Genomic DNA, 17,453 nt, shown 5'->3' with positions numbered 1-17,453 from the left:
AATCTTGGAGAACCGGTAACGAACCGACATTCTATCCGATATGCGCTCAACGGCTTCCCAAGAACTCCAGAGTGGGCTTCCTTAGTAGATGTTTACTACATCTCTAAGGACTTTGAGGTAAGTACTTTAGAAAGTTTATTTTCTACATTTGAACTTCATGAATCAAGAATTGCAGAACCTAAAGAGAAGTCAAGTCTCAATGTTGCCCTACAAGCCGAGATGGACGATTCCGACTCTGAAGCGTCAATCGACGAAACTGAAGCGACATTATTGGTAAGGAAGTTGAATAAATTTGTTAAAACTAATAAATTTAGATCGTAGTCGAAGAAGTATCAACGCAACAAAAGGACAGTCCGATGCTACAACTACAACGAAAAAGGGCACATCAAGGATGACTGCCCCAAATTAAAGAAAAGGGACAAGGAGAAGTCTCGAAGACCGGCGCCCTCTAAACGTAAGAGTTTCAATGCTACATGGGATGAATCTTCATCATCGGAATCTGAAGTCGGAGCCTTCTCGGGATTAGCACTGATGGTCAACCATCTTTTTGAAGAAACCAGCTCCGAGATGAGCATAGATGAAGGGGGAGGATCATCAGAAGAAGAAAGCTACGATGAAGGGGGAGCATCACCAAGTGAGTTAAGTAAGGTGCGTCCTCTAACCCCTACTTAGTCCTTTCAATTTATCAAAGTGTTTACGGAAGATCTAGCAAAATTAGAAAACGAAAATGCTAAATTAAAATTAAACTTAGCAAAAGCATGCCCTCTAGAAATGTATGATAATATGAAATTAGAATATGAAAAATTGAAAATTGAAATTGAAAAATTGAAAAATGATCATGCATGCCTAAATAAATTTTCAAAATAAAAAATTAAAATATATGGAAAATTGAATTGGTATATTAGAAAACACCAGGGTCAACTTAGAAAAGTTTCCCAAAGCTATGTGCCCCCTAAGTTCTTAAACAATCCAATAGGAAGGAACCTATACTGGGTTTCAAAATCTTTACTACTTTAATTTCTTTTAAGTTAGAGCTTACAGCGAGAAAATTAAATGTTAAAATTTCTTTATGAGGCTTGGTCTAAGGAAGTGGTTGTTGCTCCAATAACCAAGAAGGCCTAGTGCCTCGCCACGACCTGGAAGCCAAAATATTGAAATAAAATATTTAATTAACTTTCTAGTAAAAACATTAAAATTAGAATTAAATAATGCTTTAAAAAGTTTTTCAAACATTTTTTTTAAAATTCTTCAAAAATATTTTTGTTCTCTTAAGAAAAATGTTTGTTACTAAAAATTTTTTTTTCAAATAACATTTTTTAAGTTAAAATTTATTCTGAAGTTAGAAATGTGTATTTATCTTTTTCTCAAAAAATTGTCTTACCTAAGTTTTACTTAGAAAATTTTTGAAAAAAGAGTTTTTTCTTAGAAATCATTTTGAAAATTCTTCACTTGGATTTTAAAAATTATTTTTTTACTTGATAATTATTACCTCATTCTTTTTACTGTGATCCAAGGGGGAGAAAGATAGGTACAAGTTTAGGGGGAATTTTTAATTTTTTTACTTAAAATTTATTTTTAACTTGTGTTGCAAATTCTATTGCAATCCTTATGCTTGAACTATTAGTTTAGTAATTTCTATAAATTACTGTTTGTCTATTTTGTTTCCCTAACTTGAACTTGGGTCGATGCACATAAAAAAAGTAGAGATTGTTGGACCCCATGGGTGTTTTGATCTGATCAACCAAGTTAGGTTAGGTCTTGCTTGTTATTTGATCCCTATGTCTAAGTGTGCAGGAACTTATGAGCGTAGGAAGTCGAGCGGAAGACGCAGCTAGCGAGAAGGACGGCACGGGAAGGGAGCTGACGGGCTTGGTGCGTCCGAAGGATGAAAGAGCTACGGAAGAGTACACCGGTGGAGGAGAATAACGTGTGCGGCGTTCGAGGGACGAGAAGCTGGGTCGGAAGCCTGCTCGAGGAGAAGGCCGAAAATTGGGTTCGGGTGTGCCCTATTTCGGTTAGCCGAAATCACCCAAGTGATCGAAGCTTCGGAAGAAGAGGAAAAAGAGAAGCTGGAAGCTATTTATACCATGCACGTTGAAGGCAGTATTTATACCATGCAGGTTGAAGGCGCCCTCAACATCATTGAAGGCACCCTCAATGTTTAAGGTTTATCCGAATAGAGCTTTATCCGATCAAACTGCTTGGAGGCACCCTCAACCCTCTTGGAGGTGCCCTCAACACTCGGGATAAGATTTCTAGGAGCTATATAAAGGCCCCTGGAGCTAGGAAATTAATCAATCAACTAAGTATTCAATTCCTAGCAATAGTTTAGAGCTTTCAGTGTGTAAAAGGCTTCTCTGCCTTCAGAGAAGGAGATCTTTTTGAGCTTTTTCATCGCCTTGGATTAACAACCCCCTGGGTTGTAACCAAGTTAAATTCTCTGTCTCCTCTTTATTTCTGTTAGTTTATTTCTTTATAATTATTATATTTTTTGAGTTGAAAGAAACGAGGAGGGTATTTTTACTGTGCAGGCAATTCACCCCCCTCTTGTCGGCCCCGTTGCACCAACAGTTAGTTCCATTGACTAGATGAAGATCTCACTTCAATCTATAAAATAAACCAAACTAGGGAAGGGGTCTCTGGTATTGACTCTCCGATGCTCAAGTTAGAAACAGAAGAAAAGGAATAAAAAATAATAGGGACAGAGATGAATCCTTGCCTTTCTTCATACCTAGCATATTCTTTTATACCGATTTTAGTGGCCCTTCATATGTCTCTGTTTAATGATATTAATTGTAGATAGAAGTCATCTTTGTCTTGATTTCTCCGCATTCAATGATAGATAGAGTATTCTCTTTTATTGTCTCTTCCCCTTATTAAGTATCTGTCTTTTCCTCTTTTATTATATCGATTCATTACACTATCAACGACATACCTCGAGCCGGACGGGTGGCCCGCTCGACCCGCTTGACCCGCTTGACCCGCTCTCCTATCGATCAGGCCGACCAGACGCTATTTCATCCAGATGGCCGATCGGACAGCGATTCCTCCGATCAGCTTATGTAGCCCCCTCTCACTTGGGCGACGCGGTTGAGCCTCTAAGACCTGATGTTCACCGTTTTGACTTTGACCTCCACCCTGGCCATTGACCCATGCCAGGTGAGCTCCTCCTTACCACCGCATCATAAGTCTCCCCTTCAAGTTTAGTTGAAGGAAGTTTCAAGTCCGACTGACTAGGCAAGAAGATGTGTCTTCGGCGACTTTAAGGTCCATTCGGCCCAGTTGTCGATCGGACTATGTTTGGTCTTTAATTGCGATCGACCTACAAGCCAACGTTGCTCAGCTTCATTTTGTCATTGTCGGGTTCAACCTTGTGACTTGTTCTTTGCGCTGATTGGGATGATGAGCAACAACACTTGGCACATGTTGTCCTTTTCCTTACGCATCCTCAAGCGAGCTCGGTCTTAGCTGACGTTATCCAAATTTCTTATAGACCGTGTAAATCCCTAATAATTATGGCCGAGTACGCGACCATACCTTTTAAATTAAGCTCATTAAATGTTATTTGGTGACTGAAGGACACGTGCCCATCACTACTAGCGCACGCTCGATGTGATAGGCGGATATCCTCTTGCAATGAGTCGTGCACCTTTTCAAAACCAACAATGGGATCTGCTTCTAGGTTTTCGTAGCTTTGGATTGGATGACTGAGGTCAATCGGTTGCGAGGTTTATAAACCTCACGTGTGTCGTCGTCTTCCTCACTCTATGTCTTCGTCTTCGAATTTTCCAGCGACACTGCGTTCTTCTTCCTTTCCGGTGATCGTAGTAATCTCTCTAGTAAGAAGCTTTCTATACCCTTCTACTGGATCTGTTCGTTTGTTCTTAGCATCCTTTCTTTCAATCAAACTTCTTCGTTGTTTCTTATTGGCCTTTATTTCTAATGGCAAGCTCCTCTCAACCTCTTGTCTCCGTCCTTGGGCCCTAGTACACGTCCATCGAGTCCAGGTTCGACGGAGGCGATGTTGAGAGTTTGAGAGCTGCCTTTGAAATTCCCTCCGATTATCAAATCGGTCTTCCTTCAGCTTTTGACCGCCTGAACGAGCCACCTCCGGGCTTTGCATGCTTCTTTAGGGACCAATTTACCACCAATATGTAGTTCCCGATCCACCCTTTCTTCTCTGCCATTTGTAAATACTTTCGTATTTCTCTCCATCAACTAGTACTGAACTCCTTTCGACTGCTGTGTAGGGTCGTCGTTTTGTTCCGCCTGCATGATATTCCTCTTACTCCTCGGCTCTTCCACTATTTCTATTATCCCAAATTATCCAAGCCGGGGACTTTTCTCTTCCAAACCGGAGTGGGCCTATTCTTCTTTGACAAGATGTCATCCTCCAACTAACATTGGAAGGACTACTACTTCTTTGTTTTCTTTCCCAAGCGGCTGGACTTTCCGACTAGGTGGCAATTAGAGGTGTCGAACCCTCTCGAGCTCAAGAAATACAAGAGCCGCTCAGACTACCTTCATGCAGCTTCCAGCTTGGCTGGTCAAAAATACCATATCCATAAGCTGCTTCTGGAGGGCGTCCTCTACGTGTTCGGCATGAACCCAATCGGCACAAGACTTCCATCTAGCCTATGTATGCTCTATCTTTTCCTCAATCTTTGAATCTAACTAATTTTTATTTCCTTTGTGCATCTCAAGTCATATTCTGAGTGCATATGGCCGACAAGTGTAAGCATGCGGACGTAGATATCAACGCTGCGGCTGTGGCTGAGTTGGAGAGTCGAGGTTTACAATCGATCGATTCTCACGAAGACCCGCTCGGAGAGAGCGCTGGAGCTCCAACTCAAGGGAGCGAAGAAGTGGCCAGCCGAACAGCTGGTGGTGAGGCGGTTTGCACAGCGGCTCTTCCACCAGAGCGGCTCCTAGTGATTCTAGTCAATGGGACCTCAGAATCTGCTTCTTCTGGTGAACCGCTGATAAGTCGAAAGAGGCACCGTGCAGAGGCTTCCTCCTCGAGGAAGACCCCGACCAGAGTCAGCCCTCGACTTCCATCCGAACGAGGGGAAACCTTAACGCCTGTCACCCAAACAGCAGCCGCTCCTCATACGTCTTTGTCGTCGGATCGAATGCCTTCCTTGTCCGGGCTGCCCTAAGGAACAATTCATGTGCCACTAGTTGCCTTTATACTGCCTTCCTCCATGCCGAAGTTCAGAAGTCTCGCATCCAACCGGCGTCAGCATCTCAGTCAGGTGGCAGAGCAACTTCAGCCCCATCCACTCCGAGTGGCCAGCACCACATAACAACGGTTATCCATTTTCTTACGGACAAATGGCGTGAGTCTGACAACTCCAAATTTCGAGCCCTTGAGCATCAAATAATTATCCAAGGGTCGCTTGCCTAGATCTGGGCCGACGCCCGGGCCCGCGCGGTGGTCATGCCTCCAGAGGCGCTCGCTAACAATCATACCTAGATGTCCACTTGGGTAAGTATCTTGTACGCTCCTATTCTTGTATGTTCCTCTTTAGTGCCACTCGGCCCTAATAATCGCTTGTTCCTTGCATTATTGGGTAGAGAATCTGGCCATGTGCCAAAGGCTTGTATTTTTAGAGCAGGAAGTCAAGCAGCTGCATGAAACGAGAAGCCAATCATCTACTTCCTAGGTGCAGCTGGAGCAGATGAGTGCTGAGATGACTCAACTAAGAGACGATCTAAGTAAGAGATCGGAGCAGCTCGAGGCGGAGAAGAGCAAAGGCGCCGAGCAGGCTACTCAATTGGCTCGACTTGATAAACAGGCCAGCTCCTTCGAGTCCAAACTTAACTTGGCCAACACTAGGAAGCTCCAGGCCATCGAAGACTTAGAGATAAAAAAATAAGGAGTTTCGGGTGCTGGTTCAAAACCTGAAGGATGTGGAGGCCTAGCTAAACACCAAGAGGGAGAGTCAGCCGAACGCTCTGCCTCGAAGATCCAGCTCGACGCCAAAGATGAAGAGCTGGCCAAGTTGAAGGAAGAGCTGAACGCCTCTCGAGCAGCCTTAGAGACTTATCAGGGATTTGAATTGAGCAAGTTCGATCTCATGAAGTAGACCTACATCCGCTTAGACGCTTTTAACGATAAGGTCGCCGATCGAGCACTCCGTCTATTCAACCTTGCTATCAATGGGATGCTCAATCAATTGAAGGAAGGCGACTACCTCCCCTCTGCTCTGACAAGCAAGGTCATCAGTCGGGACAAGCTGACTGAGTTGCTGCTCGACGATGTTTTAGATTTTTTGGAGTGAGTTGCTTGAGCGAATGCTGAGTTATTTTGTATTGTTTTTTTATGTGCTTGTAGGTTTTATCGGAGTATTAATGGGCAGTTGCCCATTTGGCAGACCTTTTTATTTAATGTCAATCCTTTGTTCTACGTCGTTCGGTTTTTTCCTTTTTATATTTTTTAGATGTTTTCATTGTGCTACTGCTCAGGGTTCGAGCTGCGAACCACTTACCATGAAGCAAAATATTTCATTAGTGTAGCTCCGTGGCCCAAAGATCAACATCATATTAATTGCTAGGATGAGCTATTTTTCATCGGTCTCGGGCTTATAGTCGCTGCTCGGCTTTTGATGTAGACGTAGAGTTTAAGGTCACCGCTCGACCGTTGATGGAGACAAGGTTTTATAGTCATCGCTCAACTGTTGATGGAGAGAAGGTTTTATATTTGCTGCTCGACTATTGATGTAGACAAGGGTTTAAGGTCGCCGCTCGACCATTGATGATGACAAGAGTTTAAGGTTACCTCTAGACCGCTGATGGTGACAAGTGTTTAAGGTCACCGCTCGACCGCTGATGGTGATAAGGGTTTAAGGTCGCCGCTCGACCGTTGACGGCGATAAGGGTTTAAGGTCGCCGCTCAACCATTGACGGAGACAAAGGTTTAAGGTCGCCGCTCGACCATTGATAGAGACAAGGGTTTAAGGTCTCCACTTGACCGCTGACGGAGATAAGGGCTTAAGGTTGTCGCTCGATCGTTGATGGAGACAAGGGTTTATAGTCGCCACTCAACTTTTAACTTGGTTGATCAGCTCAAGAGTCTAGAAAACTTATTTTTTTATTCATGTATTGTTGGTTCCTTTGGAGGCCGGCAAAAGGAGAGGGGTGAATTACCATAAAAGAGTTATTTAGTTTGCAATCAGAGGATTGCTAATCCAAGGAAAGTATAGCGCACTATCTGACGATCTCCTTCGGACGGAGTAGCCTCTTTACAGCATTGACAGCACAAAAGAAAATGTAGAACTGAAAGAACTGGATTACAAGTGAGTTATTTAAACTGTGAGAATCAGTGCTATATTTATAACACTGTTCGGGGCACCCCGAAGGGTTCCGGGTGTCTTGGGGGGATAAAACTTTATCCCCTTCGCACGAATCGCGGTTTGACCGTGATCTAGATAAAAGCTCGGTCTGGGCGCTCAGACACCCAAAATCAACTCTGGTTGACTTTTTTCGTCCGGGACCTCTACTCCGGTTCAGCTCTCCTTGGTCCGGGTCTTCCGCTCTGGCTCCGCCAGCTTGGGTGATTTTGGCCATCCGGAATAAGGCTCACCCGAACCCAACTTCTGGCCTTCTCCTCGAGTAGCCTTCCTTCCCAGTTTCTCGTCCCTCGAACGTCGCGTACGTTCTTCTCGTCCACCGGTGTACTCTTCCACGGTCACCTCATCCCTTGGATGCATTGAGCTCGTCGGCTCTCTCCCCGTGCCGTCCTTCTCACTAGCCGCGTCTTCCGCTCGACTTCCTGTGTTCCTAAGCTCCTGCACACTTAGACACAAGGGTTAAACCAAATAGGACCTAACATAACTTGTTTGATCACATCAAAATACTTTGGGGTTCCAACAATCTCCCCCTTATTGATGTGAGCAACCCAAGTTAAGATAGAGTAAAACAAACATAATATAAAAACAAATAATGTTACAAATAAGCGTAAGTAAGATTTTTCAATGAAAGAAATTTTAAAATTTTAAATATAAATACACCTCCCCCTAGACTTAACATTCTTCTCCCCTTTTGATCACATAAAAAATGAGGTTCTTTCAACAAGTCTAAGGTAATTTAAAAATTGTTTTAAAAAGGAATTGGCAAGTAAAGAATAAAAAATATCTAAGTAAGGAAAATTGCTAAGTAGGAAAACTTTTGATTTTCTAAGTTAAAAATATGTGCAACGGATTAACTAAAAAAAAAATTCATAAGTATTGAAGCAAAAATTTATAAAAAAAATGTCTAAGGCAATATATATATATATATATATATATATATATATATATATATATATATATATATATATATATATATATATATATATATATATATATATAGTTTTAAATTTGCAACGGAAAGATTTCCTAACTTAAAATTTTTTCTAAGTTTTCGTAAACATGAATATTTTTGAAAATATTTTCTAAAACAAATTGAGTAACCCTTTTAAAGCATTAAGTAATTTTAATTTTAATAATATTTCAGTTAGTCAATTAAACTATTTATTTCAATACTTGGCTTCCAAACAGTGGCGAGGCACTAGACCTACTTGGTTATTGTAGCAACAACCACTTTCTTAGACAAAGCCTTATAAAGAAAATAACTGTTTAATTTTCTCGCTGAAAGCGCTAAAAACATTTCAAGTTAAATACGACTTTGGAACCCAATATAGATTCCATCCTATAGGGTTAATCAGGTATTTTCTAGGTACATAAGCTTTTGATATCTTTCTGATTTGACTTTGGTGAAACCTATAGTACCAGTTTAATCCTCTATAATTTCTAAAAGCAAAAATATTTGAACAGGCAGAGTTTTTCAATTTTTCTATTTCTTCTTTTAATTTTTCATTTTCAAGTTTTATTTTATCAAAATCTTCTATAAGACATGATTTTGCTAAAATTCTTTTTATTTCTACATTTTTATTTTTCAATTTATTATTTTTACTTTTCAATTTGTACATAGAATTTGCCATAGATTTAAGTCCAAAATAAAGTTGATCAGGAGGTAAGAGGCATACCTCACTTACCATATCAGACTTAAAGCCTGACTCTCCCCCTGCTTCACTGCATTCATCTGAGGGCGCTCCCCCTTCATCGATGTTGGGTTCTGATGTACTTTGCCCTTCATAGTTTGCCATCAATGTTAGCCTGACATATTCTTGTATCTCAGACTCAGATGATGAACTATCGTTCCAAGTAGCTTTTAGATTCTTGTGCTTCTTGGGTATCTTGATTTTGTCCTTCTTGAGTTCTGGGCAATCCTCTTTTAAGTGTCCTTCTTTTTGACACTGGTAGCAACGAACCCTTCTTCTATTTCTTGAATTCTTCTTATTCTGCATTTCTTTAAATTTATTAGATCTAATTTTTTTTTTTAAAATTCCTTACCATATAGGCTTCTTGATATTCTTCTGAATCTGACTCAGGTTCATCCTTCTTGGTTGCATTTAGTGCCATAATCTAGCCTGATTCCTTTGTTGTCCCTGCACATCTGGTTTCATGTAATTCAAGAGTAGAAAATAATTCCTCTAGGGTACTTACCTCTAGGTCCTTTGAAATATAGTAGGCGTCGATAATTGACATCCATTCTGGAGTTTTGGGAAAAATGTTGAGTACGTAGCGTATGGTGTCCTGGTTGGTTACCGTTTCACTGAGATTCTCGAGTACGGTAATTAACTCTTTTACCTTTGCGTGTAGATCGGCTACTTTCTCACCTCTTTCCAGACGGATGTTTGTCAGTTTGTTCCAAAGTATATCTCTCCTTGCGAGTTTGGCTTCGAATGTCCCTTCATGGAGTTCCAGGAATTTTTCCCAGAGTTCTTTGGCCGACGAGTAGCTTTCGATGCGGTTGACTTCTTGAGGCGGCAGCACGCTCAGCAAGTGATATTCCGCCCGGTTGTTTGCAACGGAATCACTTTGTTCCTTCTTTGTCCAAAGGCTCTTTTCTTTTTCCTCTCCATTCTGATTCGTAGGAGCTACAAAACCATATTTTATAATTAGACAAATTTCGAAATCGGTTTTCAGAAATACCTCCATACGAAGCTTCCAGTGTACGAAGTCCCCCTCGAATTTTGGTGGAACAATGTTTGATCCGGCCATTGGCTGCATGCTTCAGTCGGCGGTTAGTCTTTTTGAAGCATCCTCGCTCTGATACCACTTGTTGGTCCCTTTGGAGGCCGGCAAGAGGGGAGGGGTGAATTGTCACAAAAGAGTTACTTGGTTTGCAATCAGAGGATTGCTAATCCAAGAAAAGTATAGCGCACTATCTGACGATCTCCTTCAGGCGGAGTAGCCTCTTTACAGCGTTAACAACACAAAAGAAAATGTAGAACTGAAAGAACTGGATTATAAGTGAGTTATTTAAACTGTGAGCATTAGTGCTATATTTATAGCATTGTTCGGGGTGACCCGAAGGGTTCCGGGCGCCCTGGGGGGATAAAACTTTGTCCCCTTCGCACAGATCATGGTTTAACCGCGATCTGGATAAAAGCTTGGTCTGGGCGCTCAGAAGGGTTTCGGGTGCCTCGGACACCCAAAGTCAACTCTAGTTGACTTTTTCCGTCCGGGACCTCTACTCCGGTTCAGCTCGCCTCGGTCCGGGTCTTCCACTCCGGTTCCTCTAGCTTAGATGATCTCGACCATCCGGAATAGGGCTCACCCGAACCCAACTTCCGGCCTTCTCCTCGAGTAACCTTCCTTCCCGGTTTCTCGTCCCTCTAACATCGTGTATGTTCTTCTCGTCCACCGGTGTACTCTTCCGCAGTCACCTCGTCCCTCGGACGCACCGAGCCCGTCAGCTCTCTCCCCGTGTCATCCTTCTCACTAGTCGCGTCTTCTGCTCGATTTCCTGTGTTCCTAAGCCCCTGCACACTTAGATACAAGGGTTAAACCAAACAGGACCTAACTTAACTTGTTTGATCACATCAAAACACCTTGGGGTTCCAACATGTATGTCCTGCATCCAGAAGGCATATGCACAAATACTTACTTACACACCTCTCATCTGACCCTATAGGGTTGGAAATGATTCACGCTCCATGACCGCTCAAGCCACCTTCCATCTTCCTCCTCCAAGTCCTGAGCGTAGTTCTTGTACGACCTTGTAAGGTCCCTCCCCCACCCATGGTGTCTTGAGTTTGGTGACGTCGCTGACCGATTTGATTTTCTTCCACACTAGATATCTGACCTGGAAAGACCTCAGGATCACTCTTCAGTTGTAGTTCTGCCTCATCCACTGTCGGTATGCCATTAGTTGGACAACGACTTTATCCCGCGATTCATCCACCAGGTCGAGCTTCATTAACCTCCGGTCGATATTTCCCTCGTCATAAAGTTACACCCGGTCGGATTCTACTCCAACCTCCACGGGGACTATTGGTTCTCCTCCATATACCAGCTGGAATGGTGTTACGCCAGTCGCTTCTTTTGGAGTCATGAGAAATGCCCATAAGACACTCGGGAGTTCGTCGACTCAACTGCCTCTTGCGTGGTTGAGCGAAGCTCTCAATCCTCTAAGGATCTCCCAGTTCATAACTTCCTCCTAGCCGTTGCTCTACAGGTAGGCTACTGAGGTGAAGGCTTGTTGGATGTCATAGCCTTCGCACCACTCCCTGAGCCTCCGACCAGTGAATTGCCTCCCGTTATCCGTGACGAGCCGGTGGCAGATGCCAAATTGACACAAGATGTTTTGCCAAATGAATTTGATGACAATTTACTCATTTATCCTTGCTGGTGGCTCGACCTCCATCCACTTTAAAAAGTAGTCCACCGCGATGAGCAGAAACCTCCAACGACAGGTCGGCATGGGAAACGGTCCCACAATGTCCATGCCCCATTGATCGAACGGGCAAGACACTGTGGATGTCTTCATGTCTTCGGTTGGTCAGTGCAGGATGTTGTGATACCTTTGGCAGGACAGACATGTGGTTACTATTCGAGCGACATCCTCTTGGAGAGTTGGCCAAAAATATCGGGTCAGGAGAATCTTTCGAGCCAACGAACGACCGCCCGGATAGTTTTCACAGGAGCCTTGGTGCACTTCCTGTAGGATGTACTCTACGTCCTCTGGTCCAACGCACTTGAGCAAGGGTCTGGAGAAGGCTCTTTTATACAACTGATCTCTGACCAAGGTGAACCATCTGACCCTCTTCTTTAATAGTCACGCTGCCTCTTGGTCAGCCGGCGTGCTGCCCGATTGGAGGAATTCAATCAGCGGTGTTCTCCAGTCGCTCGAGAAGACCACTCCCTCCATTCGGTCGATTTGCACCACCAATGAGGCATGTTTGATCAGTTAGCTGATCATGACTGGTGATAATGAGATGACTAACTTAGCCAGTTCATCTGCTGCTTGATTGCCCGATCGGGGGATCTTCTATATAGTGACCTCTTGAAATTTTTTTTTCAGCTTCTTGAAAGCTTTTGCATATAACTTGAGTCAGGAGTTGCTAATCTCGAACATCCCGGATAGCTGTTGGGCAACCAGCTAAAAGTCCGAGTGAATAAGGATTTTTGTGGCTCCGACATGTCACGTTGCTTGTAAGCTGTCTATCAAGGCTTTATACTCGGCTTCGTTGTTGGTGGCCCCATAATCCAGTCTAATGGAAAGTTGCATCCGGTCTTCCCGTAGTGAAATGATTAGAATGCCGATCCCGCTACCTTGTCGAGTGGACGAACCATTGACATATATTCTCCAAATTGCTGCTGGCTCGACGTTCTAGACCTCTATGATAAAATCAGCCAAGGCTTGAGCTTTGATCGTCGTTCGAGGTTGATATTGAGTATCAAACTCACTTAGTTCAGTTATCCATTTGATTAGCCGCCCGAACGCCTCTAGGTTGAGGAGGACCCTTCCCAGGGTACTGTTGGTCATGACGACGATCGGATGAGTGAGAAAGTACGGGCGAAGTCTCCGAGTGACAAGCACCAAAGCGTAAGCTAATTATTCCAGACCAATGTAGCAGGATTCGACATCTTTCAATATATGGCTTAAACTACATAGGTTTCTGTTCATAGCCGTTCTGCTTGACTAATGTCGAGTCAATCGCATACTCGATGGATGACAAATGGATCCAAAGTAGCTCCCCGATGCTCAGCTTAGCTAACACAGGCAAGGAGTTAAGATACTCCTTGAGCTCTTCCAACGCTCGATTGCACTCCGCGTCCCACTAGAATTTTGTTGTTCAGTGTAGCACCTTGAAGAATGGTAGACTCCGATCAGATGACATAGATATGAATCTGGACAATGCTGTGATCCGTTCAGTCAGCTGTTGGGTCTCTTTCAGGCTATGGAGTGGGGGCATGTCTTGTAGTGCTTTTACCTTGCTCGGATTCGCCTTGATTCCTTGCTCGATGACGATGTATCCGAGGAAATGTCCACTCTTAGCGTCGAACATACACTTATTTGAGTTCAGCTTCATCCCATATATCCTCAAGGTTCGGCATGTTTCTTCGATATTTGCACATAGATCAGTAGCTCGGACTGACTTTATTAATATGTTGTCGACATATACCTCCAAATTACGATCGATCTACTTCCGAAACACCTTGTTCATGAGCCTTTGGTAGGTGGCGCTGGCGTTCTTTAGTCCGAACGGCATGACACTGTAGCAGAACGTTCCATCGGCCATGATAAAGCTAACCATTTCCCGATCTTCTTTGGCGAGCAACACTTGGTGGTAGCCTTGATATGCATCTAGCATGTAGATCGGCTTGCAACCTGCTGTAGAGTCCACCATCTAGTCTATCCAGGGTAGCTGATAGAAATCCTTAGGGCACGCCTTATTCAGGTAGTGGAAGTTGATGCACACCCACCATTTATTGGCTGGCTTGGAGACCAATACCATATTAGCGAGCCAACTCGGGAACTGGACTTCCCAGATGTGTCCGACTTCAAGTAATTTCTCTATTTCTTCCCAGGTGATTAGGTTCTGCTCTGCGGTAAAGTCCCTTTTTCATTGCTTCATAGGTCAGGCATATGATCGGATATGAAACTCGTGCTGGGCGACACTCGATGAGATCCTGGGGAGCTCCTGAGTTGACCAGGCGAACACGTCGTGATTCTGCCTAAGGCAGGCGGGCAGCTCCACTTTTTTCTCGCTCTCTAGATTAGCAGCAATGAATGTGGTCGCATCCGACCGGTTCGGGTGAATCTCATAAACCCTCGCAGGGGGCTTCTCAATGATGACGTTCATCTCTAGGTGCGGGTTTTTCTGAGTGGTCCTTGCTTCTGATTTGACCATCTTGATGTAGCATCCTCGAGCAACTAATTGGTCACCTTTGACTTCTCCCACCTTGTTCTCTACCGAGAATTTAATCTTTTGACAGTAGGTGGACACCACCGCTCGGAACTTGTTTAAGGCCGGTCGACCTAATATAACGTTGTATGCTAATAGTGCGTCTACCACAATGAAGTTTGAGATCCTTGTCCTCTTTAGGGGCTCCTTGCCAAGTGAAATGGTTAGTTTGGTCTGGCTGATCGGCAACACTTCGTTGTCCATGAAATCATAGAGCGGGGTCATCATCCGCAGCAGTTCACTCCAGTCGATTTGCAACTGATCGAATGTCTTTTTGTATATGATGTTCACTGAGCTCCCTATATCAACAAAAGTTCGATGGATTATAATTGGCAATTACCGCTCGAATGATTAGTGCATCATCGTGAGGGATCTCTATTCCCTTTAAGTCTTTAGGGTCAAAGCTAATTTTGGGTCCTTCAGCTTTCTCCTTGTTGTAGCCAACAGCGTGTATCTCGAGTCGCCGAGCATGCGACTTCCTTGCTCGATTAGAATCTTCGCTGATTGGCCCTCCTACGATCATACCTATCTCCCCCTGAGTGGCGTTACTCCAGTTCTCTTCCTCCCATGCCGACTATTCGTTCCGCTTGGAGAAGCATCGAGCGAGACTTTGAATGTTCCGACGCTTAGGCTGATGGTGGCGTGGTTCAGGTGTTGTCCTTTCTCCCTCCCTTCGGATGGTGATCGACGGTGATATCCCCACGGGACTGGCCTGCTAGCTGCCAAGTCATAGTTGTCCCGAGTGTTGTGCGTCGTCGACTGGTGGAAGGAACAGAACATTGGCATCCATACCTTGTCTTTTGCAACCTTTGGATGAGTAGCTGCCACATGCTGTAAGGCATGTGTCTTGGGCCCGTGTGGCGGGGCTCCTCCTGATCGAGGCCCCTTGGGAGGTGATGTGTGTAAATATTATGATGGTTTATGCATGCTTTTACATACATTCACTTGCTTTACACGTACGTATTCTTTGTATGGTCACCTCTTTTATCGTATATTCATTGTATATATTTTTTGTATGGATATCTACTCTTTGTTTGGTTTTGTGTTGAAAGGGATAACTTTTGGAGCGAAAATAATATTTGTCGACACACCAGAGCGAACCAGAGAACACGGTCATGTAAACCTTGTTCGACCGTGTGGCCAGACAGAAGGGAAGATATGCACAGCTATGCAACCCACTAGAGCGAACCAGAGAACACGGTCGTGTAAACCTTGCACGACCGTGTGGCCAGACAGAAGGGAAGATATGCACAGCCGTGCAACCCTTGCACGGCCGTGCGGCCAAACCAGAGGCGGAGCATCACACGGCCATGCACCCCATGACCGAGGCCAAGCAGCACACGACCGTGCGACCATGCACGACTGTGTCACCCAGAATCGAGCCCCAGCATCACACAGTCGTGCCAATTGGCACGGCCGTGCAGCGTATCCAGATCCCAGTCAGGGCATGACCGTGCCATCCTTGCATGACCGTGCCGCCGTGCCGTGCCCTAGTCTATAAAAGGGGTTTTAACCCCTTTTCTCAAGGGGGAGAGCGGGGAGGTGAGCCGTCAAGAGGAGATTCATACTGGTGCCGTTCCACACCGTCCAGGACATTGATCCAATGACCTTCTATCACCACCTCAACTCCAGAAGCAAAGGATTGGATCCGGAGATCACTCATCGTCATTGGATAAGCATACTTCTTCTTTCTCTCTTCGTTTTTAGAGGATTGTATGCTTAGTTTCTCTATGTCTTCGGGTTCTTCTCTAGCGTCTATGGAGTTCTAGTCTTTCTTCTAGGACGAGGGAGTAATTGTGGATTGATTTGATGTAAAACTCATATCATGTTTATATTCATTGGATGATCTCGCTTGCTTTATTTCAATTCCTCGATTTCTTTGTTGTGTTGATTGATTGTGTAGGAATTGCCAATCTCATAGAAGGAATGTCATAGATCGTACTCCTGAGGGGCCCTAGTGACAGGGGTAATCCGTTCACGGACATCTAGGGTACTTCCTCGAAAGGAGAGGTGACTCCTTCGCAAGGAAGTAAGAGACCAAACCTAGCTTCTTATTTCTATCCTTGATAACATCAGTAAGAGTCATGTCCTTGCGATCTACCGAGGTGCCCTCGTGATAGGAGGGTTAACCGTGATAGGATTTCGTAGGGATTGCCTCTGTCTAGTGCTCGAAGATAGTTACTTTAGCTTCCGGTGAATGCATGCCGAAGGACAATGAGTATAGGATAATATGAGGAACATCAATACCACCACAATGAAACCAAACTCCTAGAGCTCTTCATTAACCAGGTCGATTCCCTCTTGTTGCTAGTTCTCTTCCCTGATTTCTGATCTCTTCTCTTAGATTACTTACAACCATCGATAATGTAGCTAATCCTAAGTGTGCCTTCACTAGTGCTTATAACCAGTACTTGTGGGTTCGACAATCTTTTATATTACTGACGATGAATCCGTGCACTTGCGGAATCGTAGCAAGTTTTTGGTGTCGTTGCCGGGGACTACGTCTATAACATTGGTGATAGTCGTACTAGGTTAGACTAGAATTTGTTTTCTTTTCCTTAATCTCTCCTTAGTTTGCATAAAAAAAAATTCATTTATCTTCTTTACTATAATCCATATTTTATTTTTGCATGCGAAGAGCTAATCTTTCAGGATAGCTCCTACCGTTTGATCCAGAGATTGATAGGACTTTTCTGAGGAGAAGAAACCTACTGAAGGCATTCCAAGCAGCACAGGAGTCTTCAGAGATGGATGAAAAACTATTAAAGGATTATGCAGCACCTTATGCACGAGGGGTTCGGTCTAGCATCACTCGACCGCCAATCGAAGCTAACAACTTTGAGATTAAGCCTGCAGTGATTCATATGGTTCAGTAGAATCAATTCGGAGGAGGACCGCATGATGATCCAAACCACCACTTAGAACTTTTCTACGAGATCTGCGACACCATGAAAGTGAACAGAGTCCCTCCAGAATCAGTAAGGTTATTGCTCTTCGGATTTTCCCTGAAAGATAGAGCCAAGCAGTGGCTGAATTCCCTTCCAGCAAATAGCATTACATCTTGGGAGTAGTGTGAGCAGAAATTTCTGAACAAATTCTATCCACCAAGCAAAACTGCCCACATAAGGAACTTGATTGCAAGCTTCAAACAGAT

Source organism: Zingiber officinale, chromosome 8A (assembly GCF_018446385.1).
Source record: "Zingiber officinale cultivar Zhangliang chromosome 8A, Zo_v1.1, whole genome shotgun sequence".
NCBI classification, from domain to species: Eukaryota; Viridiplantae; Streptophyta; class Magnoliopsida; order Zingiberales; family Zingiberaceae; genus Zingiber; species Zingiber officinale.
Note: the sequence above shows the minus strand (reverse complement) of the source record.